This window comes from Oncorhynchus masou, chromosome 8 (assembly GCF_036934945.1).
Source record: "Oncorhynchus masou masou isolate Uvic2021 chromosome 8, UVic_Omas_1.1, whole genome shotgun sequence".
NCBI classification, from domain to species: Eukaryota; Metazoa; Chordata; class Actinopteri; order Salmoniformes; family Salmonidae; genus Oncorhynchus; species Oncorhynchus masou.
Window position 1 is genome coordinate 25951381 of NC_088219.1, and position 20599 is coordinate 25971979.

The window sequence follows — 20599 nt, forward strand, 5'->3', positions numbered from 1 at the left end:
AAAGTAAAAAATAAATAAATAAATGAAAAGTAACACAATAAAATAACAATAATGAGGCTACATACAGGAGGTACCGGTACCGAGTCAGTGTGCGGGGGTACAGGTTAGTCGAGGTAATTTGTACATGTCGGTAGAGGTAGTGACTATGCATAGATAATAAACAGCGAGTTGCAGCTATGTAAAAACAAAGGGGGAGGGCCTCCCGAGTGGAGCAGCGCTCTAAGGCACTGCAGTGCTTGAGGCATCACTACAGATACAGGTACAGGTACAATCCCGGGTTGTGTCACAGCGAGTCGCGACTGGGAGACCAATGAGGCAACGCACATTTAGGGGAGAGTTTGCCCGGCTGGGATGTCCTTGTCCCATCACACTCTAGTGACTTCTGTGGCGGGATGGGCGCATGCACGCTGAACGGTCACCAGTTTTACTGTGTTTCCTCTGTTAAGGGAGTAGTGTGTCAAGAAGCGGTGCTGCTTGGCAGGGCCGTGTTTCAGATGACGCATGGCACTCGACCTTCGCCTCTCCCAAGTCCATATGGGAGTTGCAGCGATGAGACAAGACTGTAACTACCAATTGGATATCACGAAATTGGGGAGAAAAAAGGTAAACAATTATTTTTAAAAACAAAGAGGGGGGTCAATGCAATAGTCTGGGTATCCATTTGATTAATTACTCAGCAGTTTTATGGCTTGGGGGTATAAGCTGTTAAGGAGCCTTTTGGACCTAGACTTGGCGCTCCGGTACCACTTGTCATGCAGTAGCAGAGAGAACAGTTTATGACTTGGGTGACTGGAGTCTTGGACAATTTTTTTAGCCTTCCTCTGATACCGCCTACTATATAGGTTCTGGATGGCAGAAAGCTTGGCCTCCTCCCTATAGGCTGTCTTATTGTTGTCTGTGATCAGGCCTACCACCTTTGTGTCATCAGCAAACTTAATTATGGTGTTGGAGTCGTGCTTGGCCACGCAGTCGTGGGTGAACAGGGAGTACAAGAGGGGATGAAACATGCACCCATGAGGGGCCCCCCTGTTGAGGATCAGAGTGGAAGATGTTGCATACCCTTACCAATTGGGGGCGGCCCATCAGGAATTCCAGGATCCAGGGAGGTGTTTGGTCCCAGGGTCCTTAGCTTAGTGATGAGCTTTGTGGGCACAATAGTGTTGAACGCTGAGTTGTAGTCAATGAACAGCATCCTCACATAGGTGTTCCTTTTATCCAGGTGGGAAAGGACAGTGTGGAGTGAAATTGAGATTGCGTCATCTGTGGATCTGTTGGGATGGTATGGGAATTGGTGTGGGTCTAGGGTTTCCAGGATGATGGTGTTAATGTGAGCCATGACCAGCCTTTCAAAGCACTTCATGGCTACAGATGTTACCTTCGCTTTCTTGGGCACAGAGACTATGGTGGTCTGCTTGAAACATATAGGTATTATAGACTCAGTCAAGGAGAAGTTCAAAATGTCAGTGAAGACACTTGCCAGTTGGTCAGTGCATACTCTGAGTACACATCTTGCTAAACCGTCTGGCCTCGCGGCATTGTGAATGTTGACCTGTTTAAAGGTCTTGCTCACATTGGCTACAGAGAGCCTGATCACACAGTCGTCCGGAACAGTTGGTGCTCTCATGCATGCTTCGGTGTCGCTTGCCTCGAAGAGAGCATAAATGGTATTTAGCCCGTTTGGTGGGCTCTCGTAACTGGGCATCTCATGGCTGGTATTGCCTTTGTAGTCCGTAATAGTTTGCAAGCCCTGTCAAATCCCTGCCACATCCGACGAGTGTCAGAGCAGGTGTAGTAGGATTCAATCTTAGTCCTGTTTTGCCTGTTTGATGGTTTGTCTGAGGGCATTGCGGGATTTCTTCTAAGCATATACTGTAAGCCATTAGTGCCCCACTCCTTGAAAGCGGCAGCTATTTGAACAAAATAGTTCTCTACTGTACAGCTGGGGTAGATCACTGCAGGACTCTTTCTGGTATGTTGTGATCAATACTTTTTTGGACAAGATGAAGGCAATTTTTTTCATGAATTTAACATAAAAGGTACACTTTATTTGCTAAGTTAATAGGTTGTGTGCTTTATGCTTGATGTTAAATTTACATTCCACTTAGGAGGCCGGGTTAATTTTCAAATCTGGCTCACTTTGACTTGTAATGAAGCTGGGTTCTCAAGTCACTGCTTCAATGACATGTTCAACACACTACAGATGGAGTTGTGATCATAAAGGAAGTCTTGTGATACATAGTTTTTTTTCACATTTAAGGATAGGAGACAAATACTGCACTGAAGTATCAGTTTGGCACTGTACATGTTATTTCAATCCTGCTTTGTAAGAGGCACGACACTTCCCCTGGATGTTTTGGGAAAAAGAATATCAGAATTGGCTGCCTGTGTCACGTCCTGACTTTAGTTCTTTTTTTATGTCTCTGTTTTAGTGTGGTCACTGCGTGAGTTGGGGTGGGCATTTTATGTTTTTGTTCTAGGTTTTGTATTTCTATGTTTGGCCCGATATGGTTCCCAATCAGAGGCAGCTGTCGATCGTTGTCTCTGATTGAGAACCATACTTAGGTGGCCTGTTTTCCCTCTATGTTTTGTGGGTAGTTATTTTCTGTGTCTGTGTTTACCATACAGTACTATTTTGTGTCGTTCACTCTCTTTGTTGTTTTTGGTCATTTAGTGTTCTGTTTATTTTATTAAACATCATGAACACTTACCACGCTGCACTTTGGTCCTCACCTTCTTCCACCAACGACAGCCGTTACAGCCTGTCTTTAATTCAGAAGTTACATTTCAGGTCTTGATTGCTTCCAACCCAAGTACAGACTCTTGGTGCAGTATAATACTCCCCCCACTTACAAATGGTTATCTATATTTTATATCCTACCATAGTTTTGATCACTTAAATAAATAGAGTTAATCAGATCGTTCCCTCTAAGTTAATTCATGAGCATCAATTATGTCCAATTAAGACACCCATACTATTATGCTTGTGTTAACTTGAATTAAGCAGAGGTATTGGGAGATACAATCCAGTAATTATGTTTATCGTTATCAAACAAATCATGTATGAACATTTTGGGGATTTATTGTATCCAGTCTGTTGACACAACAATCCTAATTACAGTGCTCGCAGTAACAAAATACGTAATCTGCCTATGGATAATTACAGTATTATGACTGAGTGATTCCTTATTATTATTTCATTGTAAATCCCTTTAACTGTTGATAAGATATGATGCTGCTGAGTTTCCCTGTATCACCTCAGAGTTCAATGTGATATGTTAAGGTTACTGGATGTGTTTGCTATGATTGCGCCCATGGATGGATGTTTGCCTGGGGACATAGGAGGAATTCATAGCCTTTAGCTCTCTGGTCTGCAGTGATAACAATGAGCCGTAAGCACTACTGCTGATCCCTATCAATACAACTCCTTGGGATCGCCCTAATACATCCTACATCTGTAGGTTTGTGTGCGTGTGTAACAGATTTCCTTTCACCCTCTACTTGGCTCCAGGGATACTGTTATAATGTAGGTGGGTAGAGTGGGTGACCTCCTCCTAGTTAGTAGGTAGCACTGTAAATCCAGCTTTGTCTCTAGCCTTACTACTGTAACATTCCAGTATGCTCTCACTGGCTGGGGTTAGCTGCTTTACTGGTTAATGCATCATATGAAAGAGGATAGATGTTGAGGTAATTGTACTCTAAACAACGTGTTGATGGCATTGATGTGAAAGAGGATGTAACGTTGATTAAGGATACACACTTGCATATCAGGTGACGTGCCTATCAGGTGAAATGGAGGAGATGGGGAGCAAAGTGAAAATGACATGATTTGGGAACACCTCTCAGGACCTGGGGCTGAAAGGGGAAGACTGGGCAAAAGCATGAGGAAGCTTTTTTAGGGCTTCCATTTTTGTGGAATCCAGCAGAAAAGTATCCTAGAGGCATAGAGCCAGGTGACGGGAGAGTGGGAATTGTCATGGTCTCAGGTGCTCTGCATTTTTCATGCAAAAATAATTATGCATGGCTCATCACATTGTTAACTTCTCTGGGATGTGTGGGACGCTAGCACCCCACCTGGCCAAAAGCCAGAGAAAGTGCAGAGCACCAAATTCAAAAATATTACTATAAAAATCAAACTTTCATGAAATCACACATGTAAGATGCCAAATTAAAGCTACACGTGTTATGAATCCAGGCAACATAAATCATGCCTTAACTTTGATGCGCTTCTTCTGTTGGCACTCCAATATGTCCCATAAACATCACAAATTGTCCTTTTGTTCGATAAATTCTGTCGATATATATCCAAAATGTCCATTTATTTGGCGCGTTTGATCCAGAAAAACACCGGTTCAAACTTGCGCAACGTGACTACAAAATATCTCAAAGGTTACCTGTAAACTTTGCCAAAACATTTCAAACTACTTTTGTAATGCAACTTTAGTTATTTTTTTACAGTAAATAATCAATAAAATTGAAGATGGGATGATCTGGGTTCAATACAGGAAGAAAACAAACTGACTACCTTTCTGTTCACGCGCCTCTAACAAACAGTACACTTGAAGTGACCCTCGTTTTGAACAGGGCTACTTCTTCATTACACAAAGGAATAACCTCAACCAATTTCTAAAGACTGGTGACATCCAGTGGAAGTGGTAGGAACTGCAAACAAGTCCCTTAGAAATCTGGATTTCCCAATGAAAACCCATTGAAAAGAGAGTGACCTCAAAAAGAAATCTGAATGGTTTTTCCTCTGGGTTTCGCCTGCTACATTAGTTCTGTTATACTCACAGACATGATTCAAACAGTTTTAGAAACGTCAGAGTGTTTTCTATCCAAACCTACTAATACTATGCATATCTTGTCTTCTGTGGATGAGTAGCAGGCAGTTGAATTTGGGCATGCATTCATCCGAACGTGAAAATACTGCCCCCTGTCACCAAGAAGTTAATACTGTTATGTTTTGTGTGTCTTTTTGTTGCTTTCCAAGTCTTATGCTATCACTCTCTCAGGAACCAGAAGGAGAAAGTGGAGAAACATCAAGTGATTCAGCTGGAATGGCATTATGTTGTGTGATGAGAGATGGAAATACAATTGTGTATGGTGTGATCATAGAATAGAGGCCATACGTCTCTGAGGTTGTAAACCTCACAGGGAATGTCTGTTATCATTGTTTGTCCATTTATAATCATTTTGTATCCATGTTTTGTTATCATTGTTTGTTCATTTATAATCATTTGATAGTTTTCTTAATGAATGTTTTATTATCATTGTTTGTCCATTTAGAAGTAATTTCCAAGTTTATATAAATGAAACAGGACAATATTGTTCAAGAGGAAGGACTGTTGGATTTTGGGTAAACTTTGAACATTGAGATATTAAAGACATGATAGATCAGACTCATAGTATATAAAGGAGTGAGATCTGTAGAAAGTAATAGTGGCTGTGGAATGTGCTGGGTGGATGGGAGAGAGTCACAGGAGTGTGATAGGTGATATGAGAGGACATCTGTGGATTCAGCGAAGGAGGGGTTGAGGTCAGGAGGTCAGGTCAGATCCCCAGAAGGGAGAAATAATGGTTTATTATCCTGTTACCCTCTTCCTGTCAAAGGGTTGAAGAGAGGGAGTGTTGTCTAAAGTGGAGTATATATACTTGTGATGGTGAGAACATGTTTTTTTGTCTGAATTACAGCTGTAACGACCCTTTGGGAAGAATTAAACTTGGTTAAGCTTCTCTAGTCTCTGTGGGTTATTTACTCTGAAAAATATGAATCTAACACACCCTTATGTAGACCTAGCCACAACCACGTCCGTTCCAAGCATCAAAAGGGGTTGGAGGCATTAGGGACAAAAAAAATAAGTGCTACCAAATATAACAATATGCATTTCATAAATATTCAAATAAAGTGTGTACATAAAACATATTAAACACGTCTGTAAAACCACAATGAGGACATCAACCTACCAAGCAAGTTTTCATAAATCATTGTGTACAGTGTAAGAAAAACGTAACCTGAAATAGGGGCATATAATTAATGTTCAAATTTACAACATAACATACATAGGCATTTCATCATTAAGACCTTTAGGAAATAATGTCTGGAGGGTGAAAATCCCAAAACATTCTGGCTGATTTTATTTTGTGGCTGGCAGTTGGCATGGACAAATTAATCGCGTAAATAAAACATGCCAGTGTTTCTTGACCGCATCTCCCACTTTTTGCAAGTTCAAAGTATATGTAGTTGTGAACATTACAGAGTGTTCTTTAGCTTTAGGGTGTCTTTTTTTTGTAGCAGTTCAACTCGTGTTTTCCCCAATGCCAAATGAAAAGCTTCATCCACACATTGTGGAGAACAGCTTCTTAGAAACCTATTACACATCTCCACTGCTTTTTCTAGATAGTCCTGAAAATGATTTGTTGCAAGTTGGGGAGGTGGTGGGTTTCACACCGAGCTCAAGTTGTGGAGGGGAGAGGGGGTTCACACTTAGCTCGGCTATTAGACAATTCTTTAGTAAAGGTTGAATAGTCTATTGTTCAGCTAATAGCCCATCCTGCTATGCAAGTGAACAACTAATGATAATACTTTTCCCCCTTTCCATGTTAAAGATTCCAATTGATTAAGTGTTTTGAGCCACAATCGGCCCCAACCCCAGTTAATAAATTTGGGCACAGTCCATAGTGTGCTGGACTTCGGGCTAGAATGTTGAGGGTTCAAAACCTGCTCCCTGCTTGCTATAATGAATGAGCATGATACACCAGGTATTGGATATGGCTGAAAAAGAACTTGCTAAATAGCAATTTTCGTAAATTAACTTTAGGACAAAAAAAAATATGCACAATCGTTTGTCTCTACATTAACTAACATTTTCCTCTCAATTGTATATTTTTTTGCTTGACTCGTTATGACGTTATAATTACTTAAATTAGCTTCCCCGTAATGTTTTGTCAGCCATCGTTGCTGAAGTCACCGGGGACGGTTGGCCCACGTGAAATTCATCATTGGAACCACTCGATATGATTGGTCATATAAATAGCTTGGGACCCAAATGCATAATGAGTGATCTAACTCCCCCTGGTGGTGGTCTGGAGCAATAAAGCCGTGACGCTGGGTACCTCTAAGTCCCGCGGTGTAAGCTTGCAACTGAATAAGCCATGAATCCACTGCTTTTTCAGTGTAGTTATATTCTACCACACTACATTTTCTACATCGTAAATTGGATGGTTGGTTGTTCAGTTAGAGATTGGGCTTATTTCCTTGCGCTCAGTGTCATATGATGTGCATCTCCCGCCTTCTCTATATTGCCCATCAGGAGTAGTGGCAAGTGTCATATTTGCTCGTTAAACAGCTGTTGCTTGCGAGAGATTGGCTTGAATTAAATGGGACTTTTTGCACATTCAGCGGTGTGAGACAGACTCCGTAACATCTGTGCATGGACACCAGCTCCCATCACCACATCCTTAATTAACACACACACACACACATACACACACACATAGAGTGAGAGTGCGAGAAAGACACATACCTCTCAATTAGATGCTATTCTATCCCAAGTAACTGCACCTATATGCTATATGCTATACAGCTCACTGCACATGGTTTTCCTCTAGATTATGTTAAAGGAATGGTCCTAAAGCAATATCCAGCTTCCGATCCTATAGGTTTAAAGAAAACAAATTCCTTTTGATCATTATGTTTGAAGTCGACTGGCATTTTAGACCTCCCCTCTATAATGATATCTGTAGTTTTCCAACCTGCTGTATGTGAGGACATGGTTTTCCCCACTGCCTGCAGCATGTGCATTCCTTGCAAATAGCATGTAGTTGACTTCTGTCTATTTGAATAGTATCCAAGTGTTTTGCAGTGGACAGCTCCCTTCCCAGCCATTACAACTGCTGGTTTGCATTTCGGCACCGGACAGCTCCTGTGTCCACATGAAAGCTGGAGTGAATTTCAGCACCGGACAGTTCCTGCTGTATCTGTGACATGTGAGTGGATGAACAACTTCTGTCTCACCTCTCTCCTGCAGAAATACATGAGAAAGATGATGAAGATGATGAATGATAGAATGGAAATTAAATATTACATAACATACTCCATCATCAAATTACATTTATACTGAGTGAATTACATAACAGTTGACAGGAATAATCATTTTTGGTGATATGGAGATATGATGCAGCATCACATTATACCCCTGTCCATGTGCAGTGAAAGACAATACATTCAAATTTGACAAATCCTTTGTCTGGTGGTCCCCTTTCCTAGCCAGTAGGATGTTTCATGTCTCCTTGAAGTTACTTCCAACAGGTGAAAGAAGCAAGTTTAATTGATCTCTTCTGTTCACTAAAGTGGCCAGACGATCCATTTATTATGAAGGTGGAAAACAACTGTATATTGAGGGATGTGTCAAGTGTGTGTGTGTGTGTGTGTGTGTGTGTGTGTGTGTGTGTGTGTGTGTGTGTGTGTGTGTGTGTGTGTGTGTGTGTGTGTGTGTGTGTGTGTGTGTGTGTGTGTGTGTGTGTGTGTGTGTGTGTGCGTATGCGCGTGTGTGTCTGTCGCTGTGAGTGTGTGACTCAATTCTAATGTCTAAAGGAATTAGAGTGGCTGGCTAATGACGGTTGACAGAAGCCATATATTGTGGTCATGTGATACAGAGGCTCAGAGTTGCTGAGGCCTGCTCAATATGCCGGGTGAAACCACACAAACTTCCACGTCGGAAAGCAGAACACCAACCCTGATATACCCATAGGAGGACTGATTGATTCATACCACAACAGCATGTTGCATACTAAAAGATACTGTTTGAATACCCTCATTGTTGTCATGTCCAGGGCCATTCAGGGTTATTTTTTATGCTCATATCATGTAAACTCCTGGCCATAGTCATTCCATTTGATGTGTCAATAGTAGTGGGGCTAACAATCAGTTGATAATGTGGTCATTTAATGTGTTTCTTCTTTATCTGTTCATAACTGTTCATATCACCAAGACTGTCTAGATTTAATCAAGAGCACAGTAAATGCACATGCATACTTCGTCCCACAGGAGCGTTCTATCTGTAGATATGAATCAATGGCCATTGCAGTGTATCCAGGTAAGACGACAGTCAGAGATATCAATCTATGTATCTATGTATCGACTCGGTGTATATAGCCAAGTTATCGTTACTTATTATTATGAGCTGACAAGGTACAAATCTGTCGTTCTGCCCCTGAACAGGCAGTTAACCCACTGTTCCTAGGCCGTCATTGAAAATAAGAATTTGTTCTTAACTGACTTGCCTGGTTAAATAAAGGTAAAATAAAAAAAATTCTATGATTTCTCTATTTTCTTTCTCTTTGCATTGTTGGGAAGGGCCCGTAAGTAAGCATGTCCCTGTTAGTCTACAAAGTGTTGTTTCGAAAGCAAGTGACAAATACAATTTGATTTGATGAATCAGCTAATGATCCTCAGATCTCAGTCAGTGTAGTGGAAGACTCCTGGCACCTGTTTCAACTACAATTCAAACCCAAAGCCCCCGCAGACCCAACTGTGTCACGATGGGGGACCACAGTGAGAGAGCCATGGATTACATCTCTGAAGGTTTGCACTCTGTCAGGGGGCTCTGACTGTGGGGCTGGGTGCTGTGTAGAACCCATGGGGTGGTTGGATTAAAGGGTTTTGGCTAAGCTTGGGTGGTATCGAGATTGTCATACCTTCATACTGACTTTGTGCCATTCCGGGATATTCTGTAATACCCGCACTGAACACAAGAGGCGGTGTTTTCAAACCCCACTGACATTCTGTAATCCGAAGTACATGTAAAATCCCATAGAGAATGCTAACGAGTACATTGCGAACATTTTGCACAGTTTCTGACCTAAACTATACAAATTATACAAATATATGAGAAACTTAAAAATGCAGTTTGCTGCACAGGCAAAACAAATATTAGCCCGCAAGGCTCTCGATTCAGGTACCTAACTAGCTACTAAATTAGCAAACCCAATGCACAACTGCAGAGCACTTTGCACATTTTAGACAGTTAGCTTAATAGTTATAAGACACTTTATCTAGCTGGCAAACATTTAGCTGTGAATTCCATACTGTAATTAGATGACCTGGTGCATACTGCACAAAAGTGAGTGAGTCACACGGTTTCGGTCTCTCGTCGTTGTGTGCTTGTAAACAAACACCACATGACACGTGAATGGGGACTACCGTAAGCGTCATAATAATGTCACAGTTGAAATGAAGAACACAATGTTCTTTATCTCTTAACGTATTGCACAAGTCGACTGCATGGCATTTACTTAAAAAGTAGCTACAAATATTAAAATGTATTGACAAATGTCAAAGAAATTGTTTCAACAATATCGATTGTATTGAAAAACCATCCTGTGTCTTTTTCCAAATATACTGTATAACCACCCAACCTAGTATTGGCACTTTAGATTGAAAGCAGACGTGGTCTTTAGGCAAGTATGGTGCATTGATCTTTGTATGAGCACAGAGGGATAGGATACAGCCAGGTGGTGTTGGTGGTGCAACACATGGATTGCTATTCAGGTATTTGCAGTTGCACGCTGGTTTTATAAAGGAACACATGGGGTTGTAGCTATATGATGCTGTGTGCTGTGGCCCCATGTGGCTCAGTTGGTAAAGCATGGCACTTGCAACTCCAGGGTTGTGGGTTCAATTTTCATGTGGGATCAGTTTGAAAAAAAATAGGAAATGTATGCACTCACTACTGTAAGTTTCTTTGGATAAGAATGTCAGCTAAATGACTAAAAAGTATTCCACTGACAACATGGAGCTTGATTGTGGCGAGACATTGTGTGCAAAGGGGGAAGTCTACACATTCAGACAGGTATGGTGCTTCACTGTGATGTGTTGGAACACAGGAGTCCAGATGGTAATGTGTGATGTTGTGAGAACATGGTGTGTTGCTTTGTTTGGGCTGTGTTTGGACATAAGCCTAAAGTTCATGGGGCATGGATGATCAGGTGTAGTGCTGGGCCCTCTTTGGGAACACCTGGGGGTTCTGACAGGTGTGATGCTGTGTGGTATAAAATTCTAGCACAATAATTCAGTTATGATGAATCGTTTCAACAAAGAACCCTAGGATACTCGATGATGAGAGTCTCTCAAATATTGAGGCTTGATTCAAGTGTGGTGGTCTGTGCCACTGCCTTATAAAACCACATTAGCATGTGTATAAAGGACATGGGTTCTGGTATGGAACTGTGTGCATGGGGACTAAACCCAGTCTTGGTGCTCTGTACTCTGCAGCAGTCCTCCATGACGTGCTAGGGTTCCATACTGGGTCCCCACTCCCCACGCTGCTCTGCTGTGTTGTGTTGGGAGGCCTGCTGTAATCTAAGAGAGGATGTAACAGCCAGGGTTCCCCAACAGCCTGCAGGGGCCCAGCTCATTATTAATGGCCTCCCGCCTGCCTGCATGCCAGAGAAAAAAGGAGAAGAAGGAAGGGGAGAGAGGAGAGGATGGGGTGGGGGTGGGCAGTGTGCATTGAAGCCTGTGGCCGACTGGAGCTAGGTGACTGACTCACCTGGATATCTAACTCCCTGCCACTCTACCCTTCGTGAAAGCCAGGAGTTTTTCTTTACAGTGACCAGGAAAATATCTTGCCCACCAAGTAAAAATGGACTTTGTCAGGAACTCCTGGCCTTATACTCTTAAGAGAGTAGTGCATGGTGAGGTACACTAAATGAGCTCTATACATGTTATTGCATTTTACACCTACACATATGGTCTGGGAGATATGGCTTGGGGCACTGTTGCCACTTAGTAATGAAATGGGTACACAGTCCCCTGCTTCAGAAAACATCCACCAGAAGTCAAAATGCATCACATTCAGCATAGCCACTAATGGAAAATGAAACTCACACTTTGCCTGGTATCTAGAATCTGCAACCTAATGCAATGTAAGAAGGCCTTGATAAACAAACACACTGTGCAAATATGTGTGTTTGTAAGGTGGGGTGTAATATAAGACGTGTACCACAGTTTGGTAGGGTTAGCCCGCTATCTTTAGTTGCCAGGCAGGCCATCACATAAAGAAACGTACAACTTTCTGAGAAATAGAGCACGCTGGGAAAGTTTCTGGCCCACAGGCCGGCACAGTGCGACCAAAAATTAATAATGTGTATTGTGCATATTGGAAGATACTGCACTGGGAAGGGATTTATGGGTTTCTGCTAAAAGTAGTCCCTGTGTGTACTTAAAACAAGATGGATGAAAGGGGGTTGTGCAGAGGTTTGAAACACAGCAGGCTGTTCAGTGATTTAGCAGATAAACCTTTACTGACCCATTTTGCCACCACTACTAGTACTACAGCTATGAAGAGTGCAGTGAGCCTGTGGGAGAGAGAGTGAAGGTGATGCAGGGTTGTACTGTAACTCTCACATCAATAACCTAACATTTACATTTTGCCCCTGATTTATTTGTGCCTAAACCCGAATCAATGTACCGGTCGCTCGGTACTACTCCTCAAGCCCAGCAATCCAATGGGCCTGTCAGTCAATACTAGACCGCCGTTAACGATCGGTTACCATGGTAGCCGTTGTGCTAATGAGTGATATCATTTACATACCATTCATATAGTACAATGTGGAAAATAATGTTTTTAATTAATGGGAAAATGATAAGGTTCCTTATAGAAAGGATAGTGTTTATTAACGGCATTTATACAGAAACTGGTTTTGTCAAACTTAATGGTAAGGTAAATGGTGTATCCATTAGTTTGCCTGGCTACCCAGACTCCTTGCACAAACCAAATGCTACAGCGCCCACAGACATTAGTTTCTTCTCTGCATTGAGTCTGGATCTGAGTACCCCCCCGACCCTTCACCGAATGCGAACACATTGCTCCAGAAACCGATGGGTTGGGCCAGAGCCAGAACCCATGTGGATAAAGGGGTGAAAATTCATAATTGGCTTTGATACTCTGATTGGTTAGAGACGATCCAATTGCTGATTACTTTTCGTACAACGCCTCGTCACCACAAACAACTTCAATGATGGCAGACTCAGACTAAAGTATGTAGCAAACGACAGAACAGCGGAAGAATTTAGTGATTTAGTAATCCTTAGTTATCCGTTAGTATAATCAGGAGTAAATGTGTTGATCCGCTGGTTAATCTTAGATTCATGAATTAATGGTTAAATTCAAAATCATGACAAGGATACTCATAGTAGCACAGGTTGATGTTTGATGAATGAGTATACTGTACTTTGTGTCATTCATAGCTCTGGTCCTGCTGGGTATCAACACCTTTACAGGTTGAATCACAGTAACACTGGTTGAGTAGCATACAGACTGAAGCTTACAAGTAGAGGGGAGGGCCTTACGTTGAATATAATGCAAATGTTACAGGAGCTCTTGTTCAATGACAGGAAGTTGGTTTTCTACTTTATATAGGTGTGGTATTGGTACCACCTACCACCAAGTCTACATGTGACATTGATTGCAAAGTGAAGTGCCAGTACGTACAGTCAAGATGGTTTGGGGAATGGCAAAACTAGGGAAATCTATTGCTGAATCATGTAAATTCATGACATTAATAAGTGATCCATATAACATTTTTTCCAAATTTGTTGAAATGGAACATATAGCTCATGAGACTTGCAGTTCATTAGCTGTTTCTAACGATACATTATTGATGGGAAATGATGCAAAATATATCACTAGCCACTTTAAACAATGCTACCTAATATAATGTTTACATACCCTACATTATTCATCTCATATGTATACGTATATACTGTACTCTATATCATCTACTGCATCCTTATGTAATACATGTATCACTAGCCACTTTAACTATGCCACTTTGTTTACATACTCATCTCATATGTATATACTGTACTCGATACCATCTACTGTATCTTGCCAATGCTGCTCTGTACCATCACTCATTCATATATCTTTATGTACATATTCTTTATCCCCGTACACTTGTGTATAAGACAGTAGTTTTGGAATTGTTAGTTAGATTACTTGTTGGTTATTACTGCATTGCCGGAACTAGACGCACAAGCATTTCGCTACACTCGCATTAACATCTGCTAACCATGTGTATGTGACAAATAAAATTTGATTTGATTTGATTTGAGTGTGTCTTTTCTGTCTAATGAGGCTACCACATGCTGGTTTCCATAGCTCCCTGAGTCCATATCAGTCACATTGCATCTTTTTTTTTAAAGCTACATTGCATTTCATTCCATTGTTGTTATTGTCACGATGTTCTGAGCTGGGTGAAAGCTTATGGTGGTCTGAGTGATATTGAAGCTGGGCTTGGATACCGACGATAAGCTTCTTAGCCTAATAAAGTCAGAGTGAGTAGTAACAAGCCAAGTCAACTCCTCTTATTTATTTAGCTAGACAGGCAATACAAAAACAATTGAAAGGCATTAGGTTTTAATCCAGTTTTTTATTCATTTGTTTCTCAGGGAGGTGGATGGAGAGTTAGTGACAGAGGGTGCAGTTCCCTGACAACGGAAAAATCTTCATAGCTGCTTTTGCCTTTCATCTTTTTTTCATCCATTTTTGTAAGCTCTTTTAAGGAACATCTTAAACGTTCTGTTTTGAGGGAGTGCGTCACTCCATGGTCAATTACCTCTGCATTTCACTGTGGTCATGTTAGATAATATCACATCCATGTACCGGGGAACCATACTCGGTTAATGTTTCACAAGCCAGATTTCAGAATTCAACATAAGAAACTGAATTACCTTAATTTCATGTGAGGTTCAGTGACTAGTAGTGAGTGACTGTCCTAATATGGACATCGTAGTAGAGTGTGTTCCCTGACCATGTAAGGTTGTGGTTGGCCCCCTTCCCATCCTGGGTCATGAATCCAGACAGAGTGTGCTTGTTGGACATGGTCAGGGTGTGACGGCGTACAGGTACTGTTGATTTATCTCCTCGGACAGAGGGGGCTTGGCGATGCATGGAAATTGCATCTCTGTCATTAATCATGGGAGACCTCGCCCGGTGCCACAGAAATTAATGAACTCCTAACAAACAGCATAGGGTTGATGATTCACACTCTATAGCTTTGACAAGGAAATAGCATTCCTGAACTTTGCAAAGGTGTTAGGCATGAAGACACAAACAGGTGGTCATTCAGAAAGAAGGATGGAGAGATATACACTACTTGACCAAAAGTATGTGGACACCATCTCAATTCCAAAATCATGGGCATTAATATAGAGTTGGTTCACCCTTTGCCTCTATAACAGCCTCCACTCTTCTGGGAAGGCTTTCCACTAGATGTTGGAACATTGCTGAGGGGACTTGCTTCTATTCAGCCACAAGAGCATTATTGAGGTCAGGAACTGATGTTGGGCGATTAGGCCTGGCTCGCAGTTGGCATTCCAATTCATCCCAAACGTGTTCGATGGGATTGAGGTCAGGGCTCTGTGCAAGCCAGTCAAGTTGTTCCACACCGATCTCGACAAACCATTTCTGTATGGACTTCGATTTGTGCACGTGGGCATTGACATGCTGAAACAGAAAAGGGCCTTCCCCAAACTGTTGTCACAAAGTTGGAAGCACAGAATCATCTAGAAAGTCATTGTATGCTATAGAGTTAAAATTTCCTGTCACTGAGGAGCCTAAACCATGAAAAGCAGCCAAGACCATTATTCCTCATCCACCAAACTTTACAGTTGGCACTATGCATAGGGGCAGGTTGTGTTCTCCTGGCATCTGCCAACCCAGATTCGGCCGTCGGACTACCAGATGGTGAAGCGTGATTCATCACTCCAGAGAATGCATTTCCACTGCTCCAGAGTCCAATGGCAGCGAGCTTTACACCACTCCAGCCGACGCTTGGCATTGCTGATGGTGATTTAGGCTTGTGTGTGGCTGCTCGGCCATGGGAACTCATTTCATGAAGCTCCCGATGAAGTTCTTGTGCGGACGTTGCTTCCAGAGGCAGTTTGGAACTCGGTCGTGAGTGTTGCATTTTTATGCACTACGCACTTCAGCACTCGGCGGTCCCATTCTGTGAGCTTGTGTCTCCTACCACTTCGCAGCTGAGCCATTGTGGCTCCTAGACGTTTCCACTTCACAATAACAGCACTTACAGTTGACCGGGGCAGCTCTAGCAAGGCAGAAATTTGATGAACTGACTCGTTGGAAAGGTGACATCCTATTACGATGCCATTTTTTTTTTCTTTTTTTTCTTTTTTTTTCTAAGGGGTGGATCAGCTTAATATTGCGGAAAGAATGTTGCTTCCAATGTAATTGTCTGCATAATTTCCAATCCCCCATATTTTTGGGGTAAATATATATATATATCCATACACGCATGCATACATATACACATATATACATACACATACCTATATAGACATACATACCTTTTTTAAAGAATATACCTTTATTATTATTTCCCGCAAACCTTACCGCCGATCCCCCAATTGGAGTAAACTAATAAACACTTCTGCTTTTACCTTCAATTTATACATCTTATACACATTTTACAGACACAGTCTACTTTACAATTGTCACGTTCTGACTTAGTTCCTTTTTTTGGTCTATGTTTTAGTATGGTCAGGGCGTGAGTTGGGGTGGGCAGTCTATGTTCCTTTTTCTATAATTTGGGATTTCTGTGTTTGGCCTGGTATGGTTCTCAATCAGAGGCAGCTGTCAATCGTTGTCCCTGATTGAGAACCATACTTAGGTAGCCTGGTTTCACTTTTGAGTTGTGGGTGATTATTTTCCGCGTCAGTGTTTGTTCCACACGGAACTGTTTTGTTTTGTTATTTTCTGTTCTGTATTTTGCTTCACCGTTCAGGACTGTTCGTTATTGTCTTTTATTGTTTTTGTTCAAGTGTTCAGTATTCGTATTAAATACAATATGGACACCTACCACGGTGCGCATTGGTCTGACATTTCTTACTCCTCGTCTGAGGAGGACAAAGACAAGCGTTACAACAATAATTCTCTCTTGATTGTTCTTAGTCCTTCCTCTATTTCTGATGTCCATCCAGTTTGATTTCTATTTGTAACTGTGCTATTTCACAAAAGTTCCGAACCTATATACATTTTATAGATCCCGTATGCTTTACATTGAATCAAATCAAATCAAATCAAATGTATTTATATAGCCCTTCGTACACTTTAGCTGATATCTCAAAGTGCTGTACAGAAACCCAGCCTAAAACCCCAAACAGCAAGCAATGCAGGTGTAGAAGCACGGTGGTTAGGAAAAACTCCCTAGAAAGGCCAAAACCTAGAGAGAGGAACCAGGCTATGTGGGGTGGCCAGTCCTCTTCTGGCTGTGCCGGGTAGAGATTATAACAGAACATGGCCAATATGTTCAAATGTTCATAAATGACCAGCATGGTTGAATAATAATAAGGTAGAACAGTTGAAACTGGAGCAGCAGCACGGCCAGGTGGACTGGGGACAGCAAGGAGTCATCATGTCAGGTAGTCCTGGGGCATGGTCCTAGGGCTCAGGTCCTCCGAGAGAGAGAAGGAGAGAATTAGAGAAAGCATATGTGGGGTGGCCAGTCCTCTTAGATTATAACAGAACATGGCCAAGATGTTCAAATGTTCATAAATGACCAGCATGGTCGAATAATAATAAGGTAGAACGCACACTTAGATTCACACAGGACACCGAATTGGACAGGAGAAGTACTCCAGATATAACAAACTGACCCCAGCCCCCCGACACATAAACATCTGCAGCATAAATACTGGAGGCTGAGACAGGAGGGGTCAGGAGACACTGTGGCCCCATCCGAGGACACCCCCGGACAGGGCCAAACAGGAAGGATATAACCCCACCCACTTTGCCAAAGCACAGCCCCCACACCACTAGAGGGATATCTTCAACCACCAACTTACCATCCTGAGACAAAGCTGAGTATAGCCCGCAAAGATCTCCGCCATGGCACAACCCAAGGGGGGGTGCCAACCCAGACAGGATGACCACATCAGTGAATCAACCCACTCAGGTGACGCACCCCTTCCAGGGACGGCATGAGAGAGCCCCAGTAAGCCAGTGACTCAGCCCCTGTAATAGGGTTATTGTTTATCTTGTTATTAGTCCCACCCTTCTGCTCCATTCAACCCCTCCCATCTATCTCTCAACATCATCCATTTCAGATTTGTATTTGCCATATATGTTTCAACTGTGCTGTGATGCTTCACAAAATAATTGAACCTTCTACAGATTGTAAATTAAAAATAAACAGTTTTGCTAAAATAATTTTTATATTATTGATTGATTGACTATGGCTTTTCATATCACCCAGTATTGCTATCTGTAGCGTTAGTTCTAGGCAAATGTTGCAATTCTTCAGCCATTCCTGGACCTGTGACCAAAAACGAGCTACATATGGACAATACCAAAATAAATGATCTAATGATTCTGCCTCCTCACAGCAGAATCTGCAGAGCTGGGTAGATTGTATCCCCCATATATTTAACATTCTATTAGTTGCAAGAATTTTGTAAAGTAATTTATATTGAACAATTTGTATCAATTCACCATGTGCCATGGAATGGGTACATCGAAAATCTCTTCCCAACTATTTTGCAATTTATATGGAACAGCTATCAGTTTTTTGGTCCTTAAATGAAATTGGTATATGTTTTTATTTATCACACTTTTTTATCACACTTTTTTTAACCATTTATGTTCTTTAATACAGGGCCGACATACCAAGTTCCTTACTTTTTTCCCCTTCTACTTGCCTCTTCCATTTTTGTGGTAATGCTGCAATTAATTGGTTGTAATTTTGAGTAGAGCAGACGTTTCCATATGTCTGTATTAGCTGCATGTGTGACATAACTCCACCAGTCCTATTTATGATATCATTCAATAAAATTATACATTTTTTTAACATTTCTTCGATGAATACAGTTTTTTTTAATCAATTAGTATATTTGAATTTAACCACAATATTTGTTGTACTATTTGTTCCGTCCTTTCAGGTGGATTAAACTGAAATTGCAACCAACTTTCAAAGATTATTTCCTTTCCAAACAACCGAAAGTGAGCAGGTGTAATCTGAATAAAGGGGAAAAGGCCCTTCCTGAATATAGGATGAGACATTCGTACCAATTAACTAGAGAACCAGTTTAGATTTAAGTTTAACTTTTGTATGACTGATGCCTTTAGTGACAGGTCTAATGCTTTAATATTTAATCATTTCTGCCCTCCGAATTCATATTCGTTATATAAATAGGCCCTTTTAATTTTATCTGGCTTGCCGTTCCAAATAAAATTGAATATTTTTTGTTCATATAATTTCAAAAGCAGGTCACTAGGTGTAGGCAAACCCTTAAGGAAACAGGTAAACTGTGATATAACTAAAGAGTTAATCAGGGTGATTTTTCCACAAATAGACAAGATCTTATCTGTTTTTGCTAACTTTCTATAAAAATTTATTGGAGTGAGAATTTCTTTCTTTTGAGATTTGTATACAGAGTTTGTCCACATCTCCGGCATACCTTTTAATTGGTAAACTACATGGTAATGTAAAATGGGCATTTTTTTGTGATCCAATACGTGATATGGTACATTTATGATAATTTGGTTTTAATCCAGAGAGGATAGCAAAAGTATCTAGATCCTCTAAGAGGCCGTGGAGAGACTCTAATTGTGGTTTTAAAAGAATCATCAGCGTACAATGACACCTTAGTTTTTAAGCCACTGATTTCTAATCCCTTAATATTATTGTTTGATCTAATCTTAGCAGCTAACATTTCGATGGCAATAATAAATACATATGCCAATAGTGGATAACCTTGGTTTACTCCTCGAGATAGTTTAAAACTTTATGAGATGTAGCCATTATTTACTATTTTACACCTAGGGTTACTATACATAACCTTAACCCATTTTACAATAGATTCCCCAAAATTGAAATGTTCTAGGCATTTATATATAAACTCCAGTCGTACTTTATCAAAAGTCTTTTCAAAATCAGCTATGAAAACCAGGCCTGGTATCCTCGATATTTCATAGTGTTCTATTGTTTCCAGTAGTTGTCTTATATTATCTCCAATGTATCGTCCATGTAAAAAACCTGTCTGATTAGGATGAATAATATCTGACAATACTTTTTTAATTATATGTACCAAGCATTTTGCTAGGATTTTTGCATCACAACACTGAAGTGTAAGAGGTCTCCAATTTTTTAAATGGACTGGATCTTTATATATATACCACTTGGGTCCTGTTTCAGTAATAATGATATCAGACCTTGTTGCGTGTCTGATAATCTACCATTTATATAGGAGTGGTTAAAACAAGCCAATAATGGTCATTTGAGTATACCAAAAAAACTTTTGTTTACTTCCACTGATATGCCATCCAGCCCTGGAGGTTTCCCATCCTTAAAGGCCCCAATTGACTCAAGCAGTTCCTCCTCTGTAATTTGGCCTTCACATGAGTATTTCTGTACAGATATCAATTTTACATTATTATTAGGGGAAAAAATCCATACAATTAGTTTCAGTTAGTGGAGATGGAGGAGCCTGAAATGAAAACATATTCTTAAAGTACTTTACTTCCTCTTTCAAAATATCATTAGGTGAATCATGCGTGACTCCATCATTTCTAACAAGTTTTAA

General features: G+C 41.0%; 1 protein-coding gene across 1 annotated transcript in view; it reads left to right on the top strand.

Annotated features, from left to right (window-relative positions):
* Window positions 1–20599, top strand: part of LOC135544450 (astrotactin-2-like) — a 501862-nt gene that overhangs the window by 36275 nt on the left and 444988 nt on the right. The window lies entirely within an intron of this gene.